The sequence below is a fragment of the Calypte anna genome, chromosome 2 (genome assembly GCF_003957555.1).
Source record: "Calypte anna isolate BGI_N300 chromosome 2, bCalAnn1_v1.p, whole genome shotgun sequence".
Lineage (NCBI taxonomy): Eukaryota > Metazoa > Chordata > Aves > Apodiformes > Trochilidae > Calypte > Calypte anna.
Window position 1 is genome coordinate 12,294,545 of NC_044245.1, and position 19,524 is coordinate 12,314,068.

Genomic DNA, 19,524 nt, shown 5'->3' on the forward strand with positions numbered 1-19,524 from the left:
ACGTTAATGCTAAAAAAGCAAACGAACAGTAGCTCATTACTCTCCAATGCAGGACTCTGACAAAGTTGTTGGTTGTTCTTAGTAGAATTTGCCCCTTTTATTTCTACAATGGCATCTCTCTAAATATAAGCCTCATTCCCCTGTGTATGGAAATCAGATGTGTGATTTTATGACACATCTCTGTGATGTTCCTTGGCATGATTTTGGCACTGTGCCAACCAGCATTGTCCCATCAGTGCCTCCCAGCCCATTAGTTTGTTGGTCTTAGGGGACCAAAACAGTTTTCAGAGCAATGATAATGCTGTGAAAGGATCAGGCAGAGTAGCAGGCCAGACACGAGCACTTTCAGCCCACCTCAGAACCTGGGAATCTACCTCAACATGTTTAAATTTTAAGTATATGTTGTCACTATATAGCATATTGCTTCTAACACAGCTGCATTTCAGATTATTTCTGCTACTAAAAAACATCTTTACATTTCTTCATCTCAAATACATAAAGGAAATGAAAGAAAATACCCGCTTCCACATCTCTGCATACCCAATCCCATCAACTGATTTGGGCAACTGTGACTTCAAACACTTTTTTACTCATTTTCACAACTGATCAAAGGATTCATGATGTATAATTAAGCTGAAGAAAATCTTTGGGACTATGTGATTTCAAGCCATAAAATATCATGCTGGTCAGCCATGTGAATGTCCTGAGTCTCCAAAATATCTCAAGGAATATTCCAATATCCTGCCTCAAAAATTAGCAGTTACTATTGCAAATCTTGTTCATAATGAATAATCAGGACATTATTTCCAATCAGTGCCCACTTCAATCTCTTGAATATTTTCCCATGTTTTAAGACTAACCAAAGGTTATCTGGTTTTTTTTTTTTTTTTTTTTTTTAAATTATCTTTAAATTATGTTTTTAGAACAAAGGTAAAGATTAGCAGCAATTTAATATTATTTTGGAAACTGTGTATGCTTCCCACAAGTGATTAAGTGTCTTTATTCTGTTCAAGGGTGCAGTAAAAGACATTCAAACTCTAGGAGGTCAATACTGCAGTTTTTTTCACACAGACTCATTGAGCCTTAGGCAGCACACTGTTGTTAGAGACACTTTCAACCCTGCTCAGTTTGTATTTAGCTTAGTTAATTTAACAGATGTGCATAACTTGCAATCATGGTTTTGTATATATTGCATTCTTTAATAATCTGGAGAGAAGATGAATGATGGTTGGTCCTTAGGCAAGTTAGATAAAATCTGACTATGTGAAAAAATGTTATTTCTTTTCCTAGCAAAACCAAAATTACAAATGTCCCTTCTCCCTACTCCTCTTCTGCCTCTACCAAAACTATGCAAAGTCCAGTAAAAGATTAGCTGTTTCAAACCGTTTTTGCAAAATCAAAATTATATTTTTTCTGAACAATTCTCCATACAAGCAGATGTTAAATCTTATTAGTGTCAAAACACTCTTAAAGCACAGAGAAGGCTTTCCTGCAGAAATAAATCACCACATTTCTTTCCATCAAATAAGGCCAAGTCTTGTCAGTATTTGTTAGTTGTCCTCATTGGGATATTGCATATTTTTAGTATCATTCTAGTAAAAACTGGTATGTATCTCCAAGGGGTATTTTTGTCAAGACATTCTGATTATTGGTACCTGACTCTTTAAGTAGCCTTCTATTCTATGGATGCAAAATATCTACATTCTGTCTGTCTGTTTTAAAACCAGCAGGACCATGATCCCCTACCTGAAAAACTTTGACACATAAAATATATTTGTGAAGCTTCAAAGCATCAAAGTAATGCAAAGTGAGTGTTCAAAAAAGCCATCTCAGAAAATTTCTGCTTTGACATATACGAGGCACATCAAATATTCAAAAGCAAGAAAGCAAAATAAATCAACATCATGACAGAAAATGATGGTTTAGGAGCAATGAAATATCTCTGTCCATAAAGCCATCAGTGGGTAAATACTGTGTTATGGGAATGTGCTTCCTTAGAAAGGCACTTCTGATGATCCAAATGCCAATCTGTCTGTCAGCGTGTAACTCATTTTTCATTAAAATACATGCTGTCAATTAGACACACAAGCATAGCCATGAGACCATCTTAACTAAATCAATAACTTATAACTAATGACTAAAACAAATTAAAATTGTGTAAACAGGGGAACAAAACCCAAAAGCACAGGATTTCCATCCTTCCTGGTCTACGTCCTTCAGCTTTACCATTTTTTTACCAGGAATTTGTAGGTAATGATCATTGTTATTATCAAGAATTTGAGGTGGCGGGAGCATTGTTGTCATGGGTAACCTGGCTGGACATGGCAGCACCCTGGCCTTCTGGCAGAAAGCTTGTGTATTCCCTCTACATCCTGTTCCCGGCAGCTCTACCTCACTATTTTCTCCATAACTATGCTCAATGTCCCCCATTTCCCATATTTTCAAGGGTACTTCTGATTCCCATCCTTCATATGGTTGCTGCTCATCAGTTTATAAATTCTTGCACTGCTGTCAATATCCAAGGACTCTTCTCTGCACTATTTAAAGCCATTTTTATGACTTAAGCAGTTCTGAGATGACCTATGGAACAACTATTTAATGGGGGTCAGACTGAGATAAGGCAATGTCAGGGCCCTGGGTGTGATGTGGAGGTTTCCCTTCCCTCCTAGGGGCATAACTGCTCGTGCTCTGGTCCAACTCTGATACAGCTCACCTTGAGTCTGTGCAACAAGTGTGTGAGAAAAGGCTATGAGAAATTTCATCTGGGGTCTCCTGTCTTGGCTGTACTTCAGTATCTTTTAGGCAGAGACTGGTTTTGTCCCTGAGCCACAGCTGACTGCAGATGGAAGAAGTTTTCATGGTGCCAAAGAGGGAAGAGCTTTCTGTGAATGTCAGTTCCTTCTTAATTTTTTTTTTTTTTTTGTGTGTGTGTGTGTGTTTGTACCAAAACTAATTGATAATTACTCATCAGCAGCATTAATCAAGCTATCATGCCTATCTCTGCATCACTTACAGCATCATTACCATGGTATATTGCATCAGCTGCCTTAAAGTTACGAAAAAGATGCAAATGTACAAAATATATGCACATTTCTTCACCATTTCCAAAGTATGCACTTGGGCTAGATCCAGTAAGGCGCACAGCACTTAATTCTTGCTGACATCAGATGTGAGGCTAAGTACCTCAAGGAATTAAGTTGTATGAGGCAAGTTCCCCACTACTTTTCACCTTATCATTACTAATAATCATGTAAAGGGCAGTCAGTCATCACAAGCTGAGAAAGTGGTTACTTCTCTCAGAGTTAGAGTGGCATTAATATGAGTGACAGGATGAAGAGGTAGCAGTGCAGAGTCAGTTGCATTGCAAGTGTATTCCATGGGCATTATTTACATTTCCCAGTGGGCAGCTGCATGATTTAACTGAGTGTGTATGTGTGTGTGTGTGTAAATTTAAAAATCACTTTAGATATCATTAAAAAGCCAGGCAGTGGAAGAAGAATCATAGAATCATAGAATCGGCTGGATTGGAAGGGACCTCCGAGATCATCAAGTCCAACCCGGGTCTGAATTCAGTCAGCAAGTACTTTTTACTTGAATTTTGCCCTAATTCCAGACACTTGCTGTAACTTGCTGGGTATCCTTCACTTCTCACCCAGGGGTAACAGCTCAAGATTTTGTTCCTGTTGAGCAGATCTAGGCAATCAGATCAGGCAGATCTAGGCAGATCAGTTGTTTTTTGGTTTAGTTTTGATTTATGGTTTTGGGGGGGTATCTGTTTCGAGTTTTTTTAAGTATGTGCTCTTATTGAAGCTATTTTTAAGTCCTTAATAAAATTAAGCACATATAAATATCTTTATGGTACCTATTATATTCCTACTTTCGACCTGCCACAGTCTTTATTTCACTTCCCTTTTCTCTCTCTATAGCAGAAACAACATCCAAGTAACTGTAGCTGTATCTACTATAAAACCAAGCATTCAGTTTCAAGTCTGTCTTTTCATAGTTAGCGGTTTCTCACCTTTGAAAATCTCAAAGACATTTTCATAAACCTGCCTTTATTTACTACTTTCTATATAAATCTGTTGTTAAGTTTATGCCTTTGAAAAAAGATAATCCATTCCTCCTAATTATCAGATTGAGAAACATCAAATGCAGAGGATATATGCCGCACCCAAGACAGATTTTTCTCATGTTAAAAACTGGTAGAAATTTTGCTGGATGCCTGATAATATATTTTCAAGATGACACTTTATCAAAGCATGGCAGCAGCTGTGAAATCTCAGAGTTTTTCCTCTCTCCTCTGTGACACCTTGATAAGGCAATTACAGCATAATTACCTTAACAAGTGGCATTACAGGAAATTATTGTCATTCTCCTGTTAAAATAACATGTAATCATCAGTAAGTGTATTCCAGAATCCCCAATCAACATCTGATTAACTAGAGCTAACTCAAAAAGAGTGGGCAAGTTATTAGAAAATGGTAAAATATACATATATCTATACATATATAGATGCATATATATATATATATACACATATAGCTATGTAGACTTTTCAAAGCTTTTATTATTCTTATTCATGTAGGAGTAAAACCCTAAAGAAAGCTAATTAAAAGTACTCAAGTAAACAGTAAACTTAATTCAGAAATAGAGGTCATATTCGATTTGAGGCCATACTTGTGAACCTGCCTTACATTTCAGTGCTTTTCCTCCAGTTTTCTACTTTCTGTTCCTTCAAGGTGTACAGAAGATTGTAATTTATGTTATTATATTCTATGACACCCCTTCCAGTTTCATGTCATCTTTATAAAACCAGTTCATGGACCCTACTTTTCTATCACCAGTTATCTTATGTAGCCACTACTATAGCAGTGGGCTACACTCTGAAATATCATTTGAAATGGTGTTATTTTAATGCATCATGTCCTAAGCTTTACTTACTAAGATGAGGCGAAATAACATTAGCTATTACAGGATGTGTTCTAATTCTACTAATGATAAACTCCTATTATTCTTCAGTTTAGAAAAAATATTTTCTTCTAGATTACATAGTTTCAAGATTTAGTAATGTCATGTCCCACCAGGTGGGCAGCTCAGGGAGATTCATGCTGGGCTGCTCAAAGAGGAGCCTAGGTACAGCTAGACCCAATCCTCTCAGACCTGTCCCTCCCAGAGAGGGCTGTAATGGGCTCTGGTAGAGTTAACCTTTTCTAACTGCCTCAGGGCATGGGTTAGCCTTTTCTCAGCTAATCTCTTTTAATGACCCATTCAGCAAGATTAACCTCTTGAATTCTTTGTGCAATACTCTAAGAACATTACCCAGGAGGTTTATAAAAAACACGACTTCGCTTAAAATTTAGTAGTATTATAAAGCTTGTCAAGAAACACATAGCAGTGTTACTCACAGGCAACGGGTTTGCAGAATTTAGCATAATAGAACTTTTGAAACAACAGGTTACCTCCAGCAAACACTTAGTAAAATTAGAAATCATGTTACTCTTATCTGCCAAGAGTAAGGTGAAAGGGATAAGACAGCACTCTGCCATCTGTAATCTGATTTTGAATACCGGACAACAGAACTGTTGAGAACGCTCTCAAGTCTGTTCTTGAGAGTTGTCCCTACTGACTTTTAGATATCCGAGTACTCACTGGGATGAAGCCATGCAAGTTTACCAGCATCTCCAGGTGATCATTACGAGTTACAGACTGCACTTTGACAAACTGAGAGTTTTTCTCTTTGGTAGATAGGTTTGTCTATTACTGTACTTGTTTTTATAAATCTTATGCATCACTTACTGTAGTGAAATGAGGCAAGCAGGTGCCACTAATTGCCAGGGAGTGAGCATGAGCTTGTGTCAAGCCCACCTGTGCCCAGTTAGGGTGGGCCCCCACTGCGCATGAGCAGGACCAGGGTGCCAATAAAAGGTGAGTCCTGAAGCACAGGCTCAGCTCAGGCCTGAAACTCACAAACTTGGTATGCTTGGCTTTAAGTGCTCCTTTCAGCACTGCACTACCTTTATTGCTCCACTAGAGCTCTTTGCCGTCAGGTTGAGGCTTTGAGGAGTCTCGAACCCGCGGCCTCCAGCATTGCTCGGGGTGTGTCGTTATGTGCTTAGCCGGCTTCGCATCTCAAGCCTCACCCTGCTGGCAATTAGTGGCACCTGGTTGCCTCATTTCACTACAACTTACTGTGTTAGGCAAGTCTGAAAAAAGGGAGAGGCAACTGTGTTACACAGAGGGGTCCTGACAAAGACATGCATTGCAGTGTTTTAGAGATAAGGATTTGTCTCACATTTACCTGTCAGAGAAATGACATCTGATTTAAATCATTCATTAAGAATTGTTGTGAAGTCAATGGAAGCAGATAGGCATCTCTTAGAGACATCTGCCTTGGGATAAGATGAACTTTTAAATGGCTAAACTTAGGCAAAGACAGGTGCATGCTATCATAAATCACTTTTTTTGACCCTATCAGTAGCTTACACTACAGTGAAAAAGTTCTGTCTCAAGAGATAAAGGGAAATCCAGGAGATGGGTCATTGTTTTACATCTCAGTAAATGTAAAGTTTATTCCTGATGACACAGAGCTGCCATATGACTGTAAGAAATTACTTAAACTTCCTTTGATAGTGCCTGAATATTTCTGTGAGTATGGATCAAAGTGCTTTCAAATGCACTAAGCAAAACCATGCTTAAATAAAAGAAGAGATTAATAGTGTTGTTCTGTGGGGTTTTTGGGTTTTGTATTTGTTTTGGGGTTTTTTTTGTTAATCTGAGATATAATTTTCTGCCACAGATATTACTCTATAAAATACTAATTTTAAATTTGAAAATATATCTTAAAAAGTCAAGTGCAGGTAGAATTGTTTTAATTGATCCTCATCAATAGAAGCTAAGTAAAATTTCTCCTTACAATAGTGGTTTAACTATTGGTTTGGGAAAGAACAGAACTTAAATTTTTAAGTTTTATTAAGACACCTTTCTCCAAACCAGCAAATCAAGTTTTCTTATAAGTGTGAAAGAAGAGGCTGGCAATGCCTCTGAATTTGCGCTTGTAAGAGATTTTTATTTTAAAAATGAGGATTTTTTTTGAGGATTCTTTTTACTTTGCTCCTGTCAAAATAAACATCAAAGTGTAAAAGAACAAACTGTCATGTTTAGAATAAAGGCTATAACTATCTATGCACATGCAGTAAACGGTGTGAACAAAAGTGCAGCTGGTGAGAGAAATGATGCAAAATTGGTGGTTCCTTTGGATGCTCCAAGTGAAAAATCTATTAAATATGATCCAAGGTTATAGCTTTCTATGTACAGAGGAAATTATTCCAATACAAAAAAAGAACTTCAGCTGCTGTAAAGTACCCTTTATTTAGAATGAATGTGTTTTTAAATAAAAACTCTTATGACTAATTATTAGTTAAAAACCTTTCCTAACTCCATTTTGAGTAACTTTCTGTTATATTTCTTAGTCAAATATAAAAAAAATAATTTTTACAGAGACTGAATCTTTTGATTTCCTTCAAAATTGCCAGCCATTTTCTCCTAGAAGAAAGATTCCTAGAATGAAGAAAAATTAAGTTCTTCTATCCTGTAAAATCCTTAGTTAATGAGAGAATTTTACAAAAGCCAACTTCTTTTATGTCTACCTGGCAACTCTCCCCAGCTTTGCAAAAGCCCATATGTGTAAGGCCCTTCAGATGTGAAAAATTTGGATTAAGTGAGGATTAAGATTAAGATTAAGATTTTTTACCCCCAGAAATTGGGCTAATTGTTTGTTTTCACACTCATGAGATTAATAAATAAATTGTAGAGTAAAATTATACAGGCAAGTGAGAGAAGGAAAAATGAAGTTCCAGTAGAGGACAGCTCTACGCATGTGGGAAATGAGAAGAGAAACACCTCCATAAAGTTAAATGAATTTGGAAGCTCATCCAGAAGCTTAGTGACCTAGAGGGTGGAGGTATCCTGTTGGAAAAAAATAATTTGTTTAATTTATGGAAAACAGATTTGGAAATTAGAAACCTTTTTTTCAAATTTCATTTGCTAATTCCTTTTTCAACTATATTTACTGCTAATGATTCATGGACTTTTGAGTCAAATGCTGTTGTGAGCAATCAACCATATGCACCTACTGAAAAGCTAATTTCATTCATGTGTAGCATCAGCAATGTAATTATGGCAAACTCCTATCATATATTCAAAGTTACCCTCATAATTACATGATCCTTGTTTCACAGGTAAATATTTCTGGTATTATTGGTATTATTTTCCAATAATAATAACAATAATATAAAATTTTAATCAGAAAGATCAATCAGGAATCATGCAGAAGGCAGTTTGTAATATACTTTTTTGTTATAAAACCCCTCTAACAGAAAAAACCTATAGAGACCAACAGAGCTGAATCCAATTTAAATAGGATTCATTCACCTTTCAGAAACTTCTGCAATCAGAAACTTCAAGGTGCTTTGTATTATAAACCAGTATTTTCCATATAATCACGTACATCTCTGGTAACAACATAAGGCCTAATAAGAAAATAATTGTGTGAATGGGCTAACTGCAATAGGTCATGCTGAAGACTATATTAGAAAGTGTTCCCATGTGAATTTCATTGTATTTTATTTTGTTTGCACATCTATTATATTTCAAAATACAGTACCAAAAGGCATGGCTAACAAGATGCTATAGAAAGAAATAACTTACAGTCTGCTATATGTTAATAACAATACCCTGCAGTTTGATCTGTGAATTTCATGTCAGTATAACTTAAGATTATTCTATTTTTTTATAACAGAAACTTATTTGCTTCCTAATATTTTTTCAATAATATTACAGAGATATCTATCAGCTGTTATATTAAAATTATTAAATTAAATTAACTATATTTTTAATTACCAAGTAAGCCCTTTCTACAGCTCCGAATTCATAAGACTGGTCCTAATATATATAAAACTGCATGAATTCCTGTACGCTTTTCTTAGTCTGTTCAAACTATCATTATTACAGTCTGACATGTTTTTTCCTTAGCTTTTCATGTCCATTTGCAAATAATACCTACAGTAACAATACATAGCAAACAATGCCAAACTTGGCCTATATTGTTTGCATGGAAAAGGAAGATGAATGTTTTTATATTTTTATTCAGCATGAAGTATATTTTCACTGGCTCAAAGGGATTTCTGCATCCATTACTCTGACAATGCAAAAAACTTTACAGCCTACATTAGTAACATTATACTGTATGCTGTTTCAAAGGAGCAAATAAAAGGGCCTTTGAGAACGGGTCTTGTTATGCTACTGCAATTCTATAATAGTAGAACAAATGTGTTTCAATATGTTTGATGCTACTGAAGGACAAATTGTCAAAAAAAAAAACCAAACCCCAAAAACAAACATCCTCAAGTTCTTGGCTTATCACTCCCAGCCATCCTGGTTTAAATAAGAGCCAAAATACCTGCCTGCACAATGCTGGATGAGATTCAATCAGTGTGGAAGCCACAAATGCTCTAAAACATCTTAGTCACTAAAAAATATTGACTAAGTAGTCATAATCAAACTATTAAATAATTTAAAATAGAAGCCTCCCTCCTGTTCTCCTTCCCCATCTCTCTCTTCCCAAAATGTATGAAAAATTCAGGAAAATTTCTAGCTGAAAGTGAGCAGAATTTTAAGGTGGTGTTTATGTTGAGATAAATTGAACATACAGGAAGGACAATGAATGAAGGCATCTCTGCACAACAAAAGCATGGTGAACAAGATAAAAGTAAGATGACTGCACAAGCTGATGAATTCTTAATCAAGGTGGTTTTGCATCCTGTGGTCGCTCTCTGGATAGTTCTTTGCTACCCATGCCATTCAGTAATGTAAATAGGATTTCTTTTCTAACAAATTGTTGAAGAGCCTCAAACACTTTACACTTGGCGTCAAGGTTCATTATATAACAGGTGAATTGCTCTGATATACCCAGTTCTTTCCTGCTCTTTTAAAAGATATTTTATGTTTTCAAAATAAGTATATATCAAGCTATTGGTTCATCCCGCTTCCATCCAACCCCCCATTAAAACTTTATATACATCCAACACTCTGAGATATATTTCTGGTTGCAATGGATTTTGCAAAACTACTCATATGTTAAAAATAGAGTCCACAGCAAAGGATTTTCATGGAATCAAAGGAAAATATCAAACTGGCAAACTGTGTTTATGTACTCTCTAGACTGATGGCCTTATTTAAGGACTCTTTCTTTTTGCGTTGACTCCAGATGAGCTAAGCTGTGGGTTTTAAAAACTGTCTTTGTGCAAATGACAGCAGATGTCCAGGCTTCCTGGGATCTTTCATTCACTCTGCATTGCTACTCTGTTAAATGCATTTCACTTTCAGCTTAATGTGAACCTTAACCGAGCTCTTTCTTTCAGATTTTGCAGTATTAGTTAAAGCTGAGGATAGCCATAAAGCCTTTCCTCAGATTCATACTGAATCTCTAACCGTATTGTAGTTAAAATAGCTCCAATAATTTATTTAATTCATTTTGTGCTACACCAATGCATCTCTTAAAGAAAGCCAAACTTGTGCTTGAATACATATAGAAAAAAAGTCTTCCTGTTGAACATTTTATCCATAAGCATCCTTTTAAACTGAAAGAAATCTGGCATATGAATGAAAGCTGATAACCCTTCTTTTTCGCATGTGACCAAGTTGCCTTCTGTGTGCTTGATCCAGTGCTACTGCATGGCAATGGCAAACTTCAATATATGTTCAATATATTAATAATATAATATATTATAAACTTCAAACTATATTCAATAATATTGTTGCAAGATCATAGCTCAGACCTCTAGAACAAATTTTCTTCTTATGTATGGAGTGAATTAAAGAGGTAGTTTTAGGAATCAAATTATATTTCAGGAAGCTTTTCTTTCTGTTATCAACCAAACCAAAAAAAATGAAGCAATTTCATGTCTCAGTTCACCAGTTTTTAAAATGGGTTTCTAATATGGATTCCCACCATTAAAGTTAGATTTTATAAAGTTTCTTTATAGACCTTCTACAACAAGTCAACTATATGTGTTTTTTATAAATTACTGAAATCTCAGAGGAAGTTCTGATTAGTAAAAAATCTGGCACAGCATCACAGTGCAGACCGGATAATACAACTGAATAATATCTACCTAAGACCTTTAACTAAGACTGGGATACATGATACACTACCACTATGACAGGTAGTGAGAAACTGAGATTTGAGATGTTCTGGGGATTTCTCCCCATGTATGAAAATACAAAGAAAGCAGGTTTATTGCATATTTTCAAGAAAAAAGGCTTAACCATGATATCTCAGAACTTATGCAATCTTTTTTTAACTTCAAAAAAAAGTATGAGCACTCTCTAAAAGTCATCATCCTTACTCAAAGCACCCTGTTAATTGAAATTATAAACAGGTGATGATAATTAAGAATTATCATCTGTAAAGAATTGTCTGGGGTATGCACATCCCAGTTCCCCTTGATTGCAAGCTGCTAGGAAATTATACACATTTTAAAAATTCTTTTTAGCAATGAGATTGTATCATTTTATCATCAATGTTTAGAAGATCTTTGTAAGCTGCAAAACCGTTCTCTTCTTGGCAATAATTGAAAAATTGGAAAATTGTCTAAAAAATTAATTATTGATTTTAAAATTGGAAGTTGCTGGGTTGCTTTTTTTACTTACTTTGGTCTGAGTATTAAAAAAATCTTTATTTATACCTTCACTTTGGATTTACATCAAGTTTTTTGTATCTGGTATGCTCTCAACTTATACATATGCAAATAAAAGAAGGAATCATGATTGATAAAAGAATAAATGTTTCAAAATCCTTAGGATTGAGAAAGAAAATTTACTTCTACTTAAAATGAAATACATGTAGAAAATATTTACATCCTATATGGAAACAACACTGCAGGACTAACCAGTGCAAATGTAATGAGTGTTGCCAAGATAGTATAGAAAAGTTCTACAGAAGAAAATTAGTAAACTGATATCCAGAAAAATTTGTTACCTTCTTCCTGCTCTTGGAACTGCAGATGCAATTAGTGGCACAAGCTCCCGTGGTAAAGGTGCCACCCTTGACCAAGAAGAACCTGTGCAAAGATTATTATTATGATCTCCCTTTAAAACACACAAATGAAAAGTAGTGACCCAATTGAGATATTGATTGCTCCTTCATGGAAGAAATATTCAGTTCACAGGCTTGGTACTTTGAAGCTGAGAAAAAAGCCCAAGCTGGAGACTTCTACCAGTGCTTAAGGACCAATTTAGACATATCTAGTTTGTACAAGAAACTCTATATTCACTTTGTCTATAAAATGTGTGTCTTTTTTTCTGTTGGCAAGTTCTTTGAAGAAATTCTCCTTTACTGTGTGGTTTCAAGGTATGTGCTTTTAGTATGTTTACACTATCAGTCAAGGCATTGAACATTACAGCTGTACAAACTGTCTTGCAAAATGTAATACATGAAGAAAATTATCCTTTTAAGCCAACTTCTTAACTGTTGTAGAAGTTGTACAGTTTAACTGGAGCCCAAATTGGGCACTCATCCAAACACAAAGTTAAATCTCTCTGATTATTTTGCAATTATTTGAGAAGAAAAATCTTTAAAAATAGCAACTACTGTTGTCATAGATGAAATGAAGCACTATCTGTATTCTAGAGTTCTTCAGTATTCGAAAAGTACACATAACAGAAATGTGAGATTGCTATTGTTCCAAATAGCTGGTGTTCCAGCTGTGTCCCCTCTCAAATTCTTGCCCACCCTCAGCCTTCTCACTGGCAGTGCATGAGAAACAGAGAAGGCCCAGACACTGTGTAATCAGTGTTCAGCAATTGCTAACAATGTGTGTGTTATCACTATGGTTTTGGTCCCAAATCTAAAGTAGAACAGTATAAGATGCCATGAAGAAAATTAACTCTGTCCCAGCCAGACCTACTACAAGTATTTAAACTTCTTGTTCAAAACTTTAGATTCTCTCTTGAAGTCTAGAATGCAGCTGTGATTAAGAAAATAGATATTAAATTTATCATGTATGCAAAATATATGCATCTTCATACTTTTGCTGAAATTAGAAGTATTTCTGCAACAAAATAAACTTGGACTATTTGCAGATAGTTTATATGGAAGCTGTGTGAAAAGCTGGACAACTTTGCTTACATAAAGCAGATTTTCTTTTCATACATTCTTGCAGCATCTTCAGCTTCCATCAAGAGATACTGTAAAGAAATGAGATAGAAAAGGAATTGCAGGAAAAGTCAATGGCCTGTGGTCAAACTACAACCCATTAATTCACAGTTCAGGGAGAACATATTCACAGAATCAGGGAGATTGTTTAGAATGAGAATTAGGAGAGTTATCAACCAAAAATACAGCAAGCATATGAAGGTGGTCTAGAAAGCTCCAGAGAAAAGGAGAGGTGGACTTTTGGCATGTAAAGGTGGACGTTACTGGTGAATCAAACATTAGACAGTTGCATATAATTTACTTCTTCACTAGTAATGCAACAGGTTTGATTAATTAGAGGAATCTGCAGTATGTCTTGTACGTATGAACCACTCACAGTAGACTCCTTTTCTAGTTACTCTAGTAATTTAGTGATATTCAACTTGCAGATTAGGACCCCTCACTTTAGATTCTGACTTATAGTGTCTGCATATGTGCTGGTATGCAAGTCAGTATATTGTACCTAGTATGCTGTTCAGTAGACCAGATATAATTGTCTGCTTCACAGTCAGAAAGGCTCATTAGACACCAAAGACTTCACTGATTGCATTGATGAGGTGTCCAGTGACTGTAATTGGAATTCAGACTTTTGCTAACTTACAGAGAGCCTTACATTCATATGAATTAAGTTATTAAGCAGAAAGAACCCCACTTATGAAATTTAGGACACTACTCACATCATCCTAAAGAAAATGTCGAAACAAGTCTAGCAAACAGCACTCTGAAGTTCCTGATTTTTGATTTTTACTATAAAGTAGGTCCAGGTGATGGTTAGTTCAGAAGACCAGAACTATGATACAAAAGTCTTCCCTGACTGATTAGCCTGAATTTTAAACTGACATTTTAAAATCAATTATGTTTTTTTCAGCTTTTCATACTCGTCTTCCTAAATTTTTGAGTGGGGGCTGTTCAAGTTCTGATTCAAATAATCCATAAGAGGTTGAAATTGTCTGGATAAAGCCTACTTTTTGTCTCCAGGGTAACAGCAGTTTCCTGAAATGGCGATGTGACATTCTTAACAAGTATGTCCAACCTTTGGTCATGTTTCATATTATGTACACTGTGCCTCTAAGCAGAACACACACACAAAAAAAGAAATCTGATGTAATTTTAGTCTCCTGTGAGCCAGATCTGGGATTTTACAGTACAAAATACTCTTCTTAAATTTGTAGACTGTTATGTTTAGCCTGAAGTCTCTGCTGAAAAAGATACACTATAGTGTATATAATGCTTTTATAACTGGGAAAATTTGCACTGTATATAAAAATGCAAAACACCACTCACAATTATGTCTCATATTGTTTGCCCAATATTTCTAAAAGTTTGGATAATATTTTAACTAATACTGTGATTTTCACTCTTCTCTGCTTTTGTGCATTAAAATGGTCTAAGTATCTGTAAGATTATTCAAAAATGTATTTTTAGATTTTTTTATATACTGCAACACACTGCATTTTTTTTTTCACAAGTGGATGAGGCTAAGAGCAAGAATCAAAGTACCCCTCCTGCTGGGCACTGCGGCAAGGTGCATGTGACTGATCTTTGCATGACATGGTGGTATCATAAAAAATATAACCTACATGGAAGGCAGAATTACAGAAAAACAGAATCGCAGAATCACTGGAGCTGGAAGGGACCTCTAGAGATCATCTAGTCCAACCTCCTGCTAAAGCATATTGCCCAGAGCACATTATACAGGAATGCATCTAAGAGGGGTTTGAGTGTCTACATAGGAGGAGATTCCACAACCTCTCTGAGCATCATGTTTCAGTGCTTTTTCATCCTCATAGCAGAAAAGTTTTTTCCTCATATTTAGATGGAACATTCTGTGTTCCTGTTTGTGCTCATTGCCCCTTGTCCTATTTTTGGGTCTGGAGATAGACTGCTGAAAACTCTGGCTCCATCTTCCTTAGACCAGTCCTTCAGAAATATGTAGACATTGATAAGGTCTCCTCTCAGTCTTCTCCTCTCTATTAGTCTTCTCTCTACCTAATGAACTGCTTTCATCTCTTTCCTCTTTCTGTTCTCCCTCTCAACATATCAGGGTGGGAGTGGGAGGTGGTGGGTGACTGAGGGGTGGTGTGGAGGAGCTCAGCTGCTGGCTGGAGTTAAACCAGGACAGTGTGGGTGGGTGGATATATGCACATACACACTCACTGCAGTCAATGCAGATGTAGGCTGGCCTTCATATACAGCATCATGAATAAGTGTGTAGCATACAGAAGTCATAGATCAGCTGTAGCTTACTGTCAATATTATTAAGGTCATTGTGTTTTTAATTGCTTATGCTTTCTAAAATCTGAATTTAAACATATTACTTCACTTTCCTACTGCGAGGTGCTGTTGTTATTGCTCTATTAGTTAAATTATACACATGGTATACTTATAATAAGTTGATTTTTTTTTTGGTTGGTTTTGATTGATTGGTTTTGTTGTGGGTTTTTTTTTTGGTTTTGGACTACAGGAGAATTTAAAGGATAATACAGAAAATTAAATGGGAATACAGCTATAAAGCACATAAAGCATATCCAGTCATAACTAGGGAAAGGCAGTCATAACATTCAGTCCCTTGCTGATTTCAGAGTTGCTTGTGGTGGTTACACCTCACTACCAACATTTATACAGAAAAAAATCTTTCCAGAGTGGGAAATCAAATTAGTTGCTTACAAAAGGAAAGATAGTAGATGATTACAGAAGAGGAGGACTCATATCAGAAACAGATGGATGTACCACTAACGCAGCATGTGGATGGCCCATCCTCACTATCTTTCTCAAGCAAATTAAACAGGAAAGAGATAAGAAAAGATATTCTGATAGTTTAACAAAACTACTTAAAGTGTTCAAGCCAACTGGACTGTTTGTAAGAAGAAAATTCATGTTTTCCCTAAATAACTTTTTTCAAGAAAGAGTGATAGTTACAAGTCATGGCTGGTAACTTCTTCCTGAGTTCAGATCTGCTAACATCAGTGAAGTTATGCTACATTTACCTTTTATATTACTCATGAGCTAAGTGGTAAACTACGATTTTCAGTAAGATACAATGCACTAAGTTATCAAATTAAAATCCTATATAAAAATATCTGTAATTCTTATTTACACAGAGGAGAGTCATCATATTTATTTAATGTCTGGTCTCCTGGGGAAAAAAAAAGTTTGCTTGAGAAATTCAATTCATATTGTACTGTTCTCTTATTTGAAATTATTCAAAGGCTGCAACACATACTTACTACAGTTCATTACTTTTAAAAGTCTGCAAGTTAGAAGGGAGCAAATTTCCATAATCACTTGTGTAACATTAGAATTTTTTACATTTGTTGATTTCAACATGCTTGAAGCCACACAACACAGCCTTAAGAAAAATATGTATGCTTTAGCAAAAAAAAAAAAAAGGACAAATTATTATTTTATCCAACTATGAATTTTCTGTTTCTGCAAATGGAGCTTGAGTGACTAATATAATTTTTTTTTGTCCTGTAGCTTTAACATGAAATCGGAATTGGCAGTTTATGTGTAACTCAGGACTTATTTAAGGAATTTCTCAGTTTTAAATATGAATCAACTAATTCAGCAGACACTGAAGTTACTATTTCACAGGTCCAGTTATGGTATGTAGGAGAATTTGCTTTTAAACTAAGTATCCATACTATAGTTTGAAGTTCATGGGACCACTTGTTCTATCACATGTTCTTCAAGCATGTCTACAACTTCCATAATGGCTTTAATGAGTTCGGAAAGCCTGGCACATATTCCTGATTTGATGTGCTTTAATGTAATTGTGCCACTCTGGTTTATAAAATGAAAAAAAAAAAAAAAAAAAAAGGGGGGAGGAGCTCTAAAACTAAAAATCCCAAACTGACTGCATTCTTTTCAGTATGAGTGTAGTGTGGGACTGGGGCTGAGACACAGAAGTTGCTTTAATCTCTGCAGTATGGGGGAGGGAGGGCAGTCACACTGAGCTTTCTCCATTTCTATGGAAAGTTAAGACCTAGGGATCAACAGGACCTCTCCACATGGGTGCACTGGCTGTCCCGTGGTGGTGCAACCTGACAGGGTCCCCAGGCTCATCCTGGAGCTTGGCAATGCTCTTATGAAAGTCTCTGTTGACTGTTCTGACCTACCCAAGCTAGCTTTTGTATGCCTTTATAAACTTCAGTGGGATCATTATTCCTTTCCTAAGATTCTAAAAACACATTAAAGAAAAAGTGTGAGACTGTTGGCTTTTTCCTACCTGATTCGAGCTCTTACTCTGTGCCTCCCAGTCAGCTGCTGTGGGATCTGGATGTGTTCACAGCAGTGTGACCCTGTGAATGCCCAGCTAAACCATTTGATCTGGTTCCACAACAACTCTCAATTAAGAGAAAAACAATTCCTCAGGCTGTTTTGCGGTTTGGGATTTTTTTTAGTCTCACATAAGTGATTCATAGTTGCCTTCTTTTCTATATAGAGGAGGTATAATTTAGCTTTTTGTGGTTTTGGATGGAATTTTCTATGTATTCTGCATTTTATGTCAGTCTTGTTCATTTATCCAATGGCTATGTAAAGCAGGTAGCATTGAGTGTTAGAAATTGTTTCATTTTTTTCTTTTAGTTATACCTTTTCAATAGAAACAGAAATTAATTTTGTTGATGGAGAGATCTTTCTTTAATTTACAATACATGAAAGTGCTTCATGTGAAGCTTTTCTTGCTCAGCACAAAAGCTTATTTGTTAGCTGGTTTTCAACACCTGTGATTATAATTGCTGTGCTTTAAAAGATGGTATCCCCTTTCTTGAGGGATTATCCTTTTGATATGTGATACTATAGCTAGCAATCTATAGCCTGAGATTTCTGTGTCAATAGGAGGTAAGGGTCCTGTTGTGACAGTTATCTGCTCATGTAGTATCAATTATCTGTTAAACATGAGAAACTTGGAGCAAAAAAGTTGAGAATATAATGGACACTGAGCATATGGCAGTCTATGACCTTATTTGATCACTCAGCTAAGGTTGGCAAGGCTACCGTTCCTCTAGATAAAACCCTAATTTTATTGTCTACCACAACTTTTCCAACTCAGATTTATTGCTGTCACCTACATGTTCTCTGAGGTACAAAATGGTTCAATTCAAGATGTGGGTGATGTTTTGATCTTAATTTATACTAGATAAATATATATTGGAATGAAGCAAATCAGCAGACAAGGAATAATGTAAATTGGATATTGTAGATGTCCATAATAATTCTCTAGCAGTAACTTTCAGATTTATTCAACTTATGAATCTAAGTGATATTTTCTCAGGGACAGAATCTACAAATCAGCAGGTACTCTTTAGTCTTTCACACATCCTCACAAACCATCACCAGCAATAACATCGAAGAGGAGAAAGTAGAATGCAATTTTATCAGGAAAGCATCTTGAAGAATAACTTTTCTTTCCAGAAATCAGATGTCAAAAGTGCTTCCAAAGGAAAAATTCTGCCTTAATTACTAAGTTAATCAAATATACTTTCAGTATTAGTAGTACTTGACATTTCACAGTGTATTTAATTTATGGTTGTCCAATTATATTTACAGTATGAATTAACCCAGTCTCAACTTTTACTCATTTTATAGAAAGATAAAACAAGGTGCCGTATATGACTACACATTAGGAAAGAAAGTCTGATTTCTGATTTTCTAGTCACAACTGTCATTTTGCTAAAGAAATGAAAGACAACTTCTGTAGCATGTGACTTGACTTTTCAGTCACCTATAGCTCCAGCTATAGTAATTTTAAAAAGCTAACTTTTATTCATCACCTCTTCCCTAATGGTATACCAATAGTCACAACACAGTGTGATTATTTTCTTAGATTCAAATCTTCTCAACTAAAGTGACTTCTGGAAACATATTTCTGAATTACTGCAGTCTGATTGAGGCTCTCTCCCCTAATGTAATGGTTCTACTTTTTTTTTTTTTTTTTTTCCCCGAGTTGGTTCATTATTATTCTTACAGTAGGAAAAAAACCAACAACTAAGAAAAAAACCCCACCAAAATTAAAAACTAACCCCACATAGATGAAAAACTATCCATCAAGACCTTTTATTAAAGCATATAATTTTTACAACTCAAAGCCACTCTGCAAGGCTATTGAAGTGTTTGTCATCTAAACAGTTGTGCTTGTTTTAATCTTCCCAGAGTAGTGAAGTAAAGCAATCTGCTGAAGCACATGTTTCCTTAGGAGGGAATTTGCTAGGTAGTAACAGATGGTTTTCTTTGACTCTGTAGATCAGTTTTTCAATGTAGAGAACAAGAAC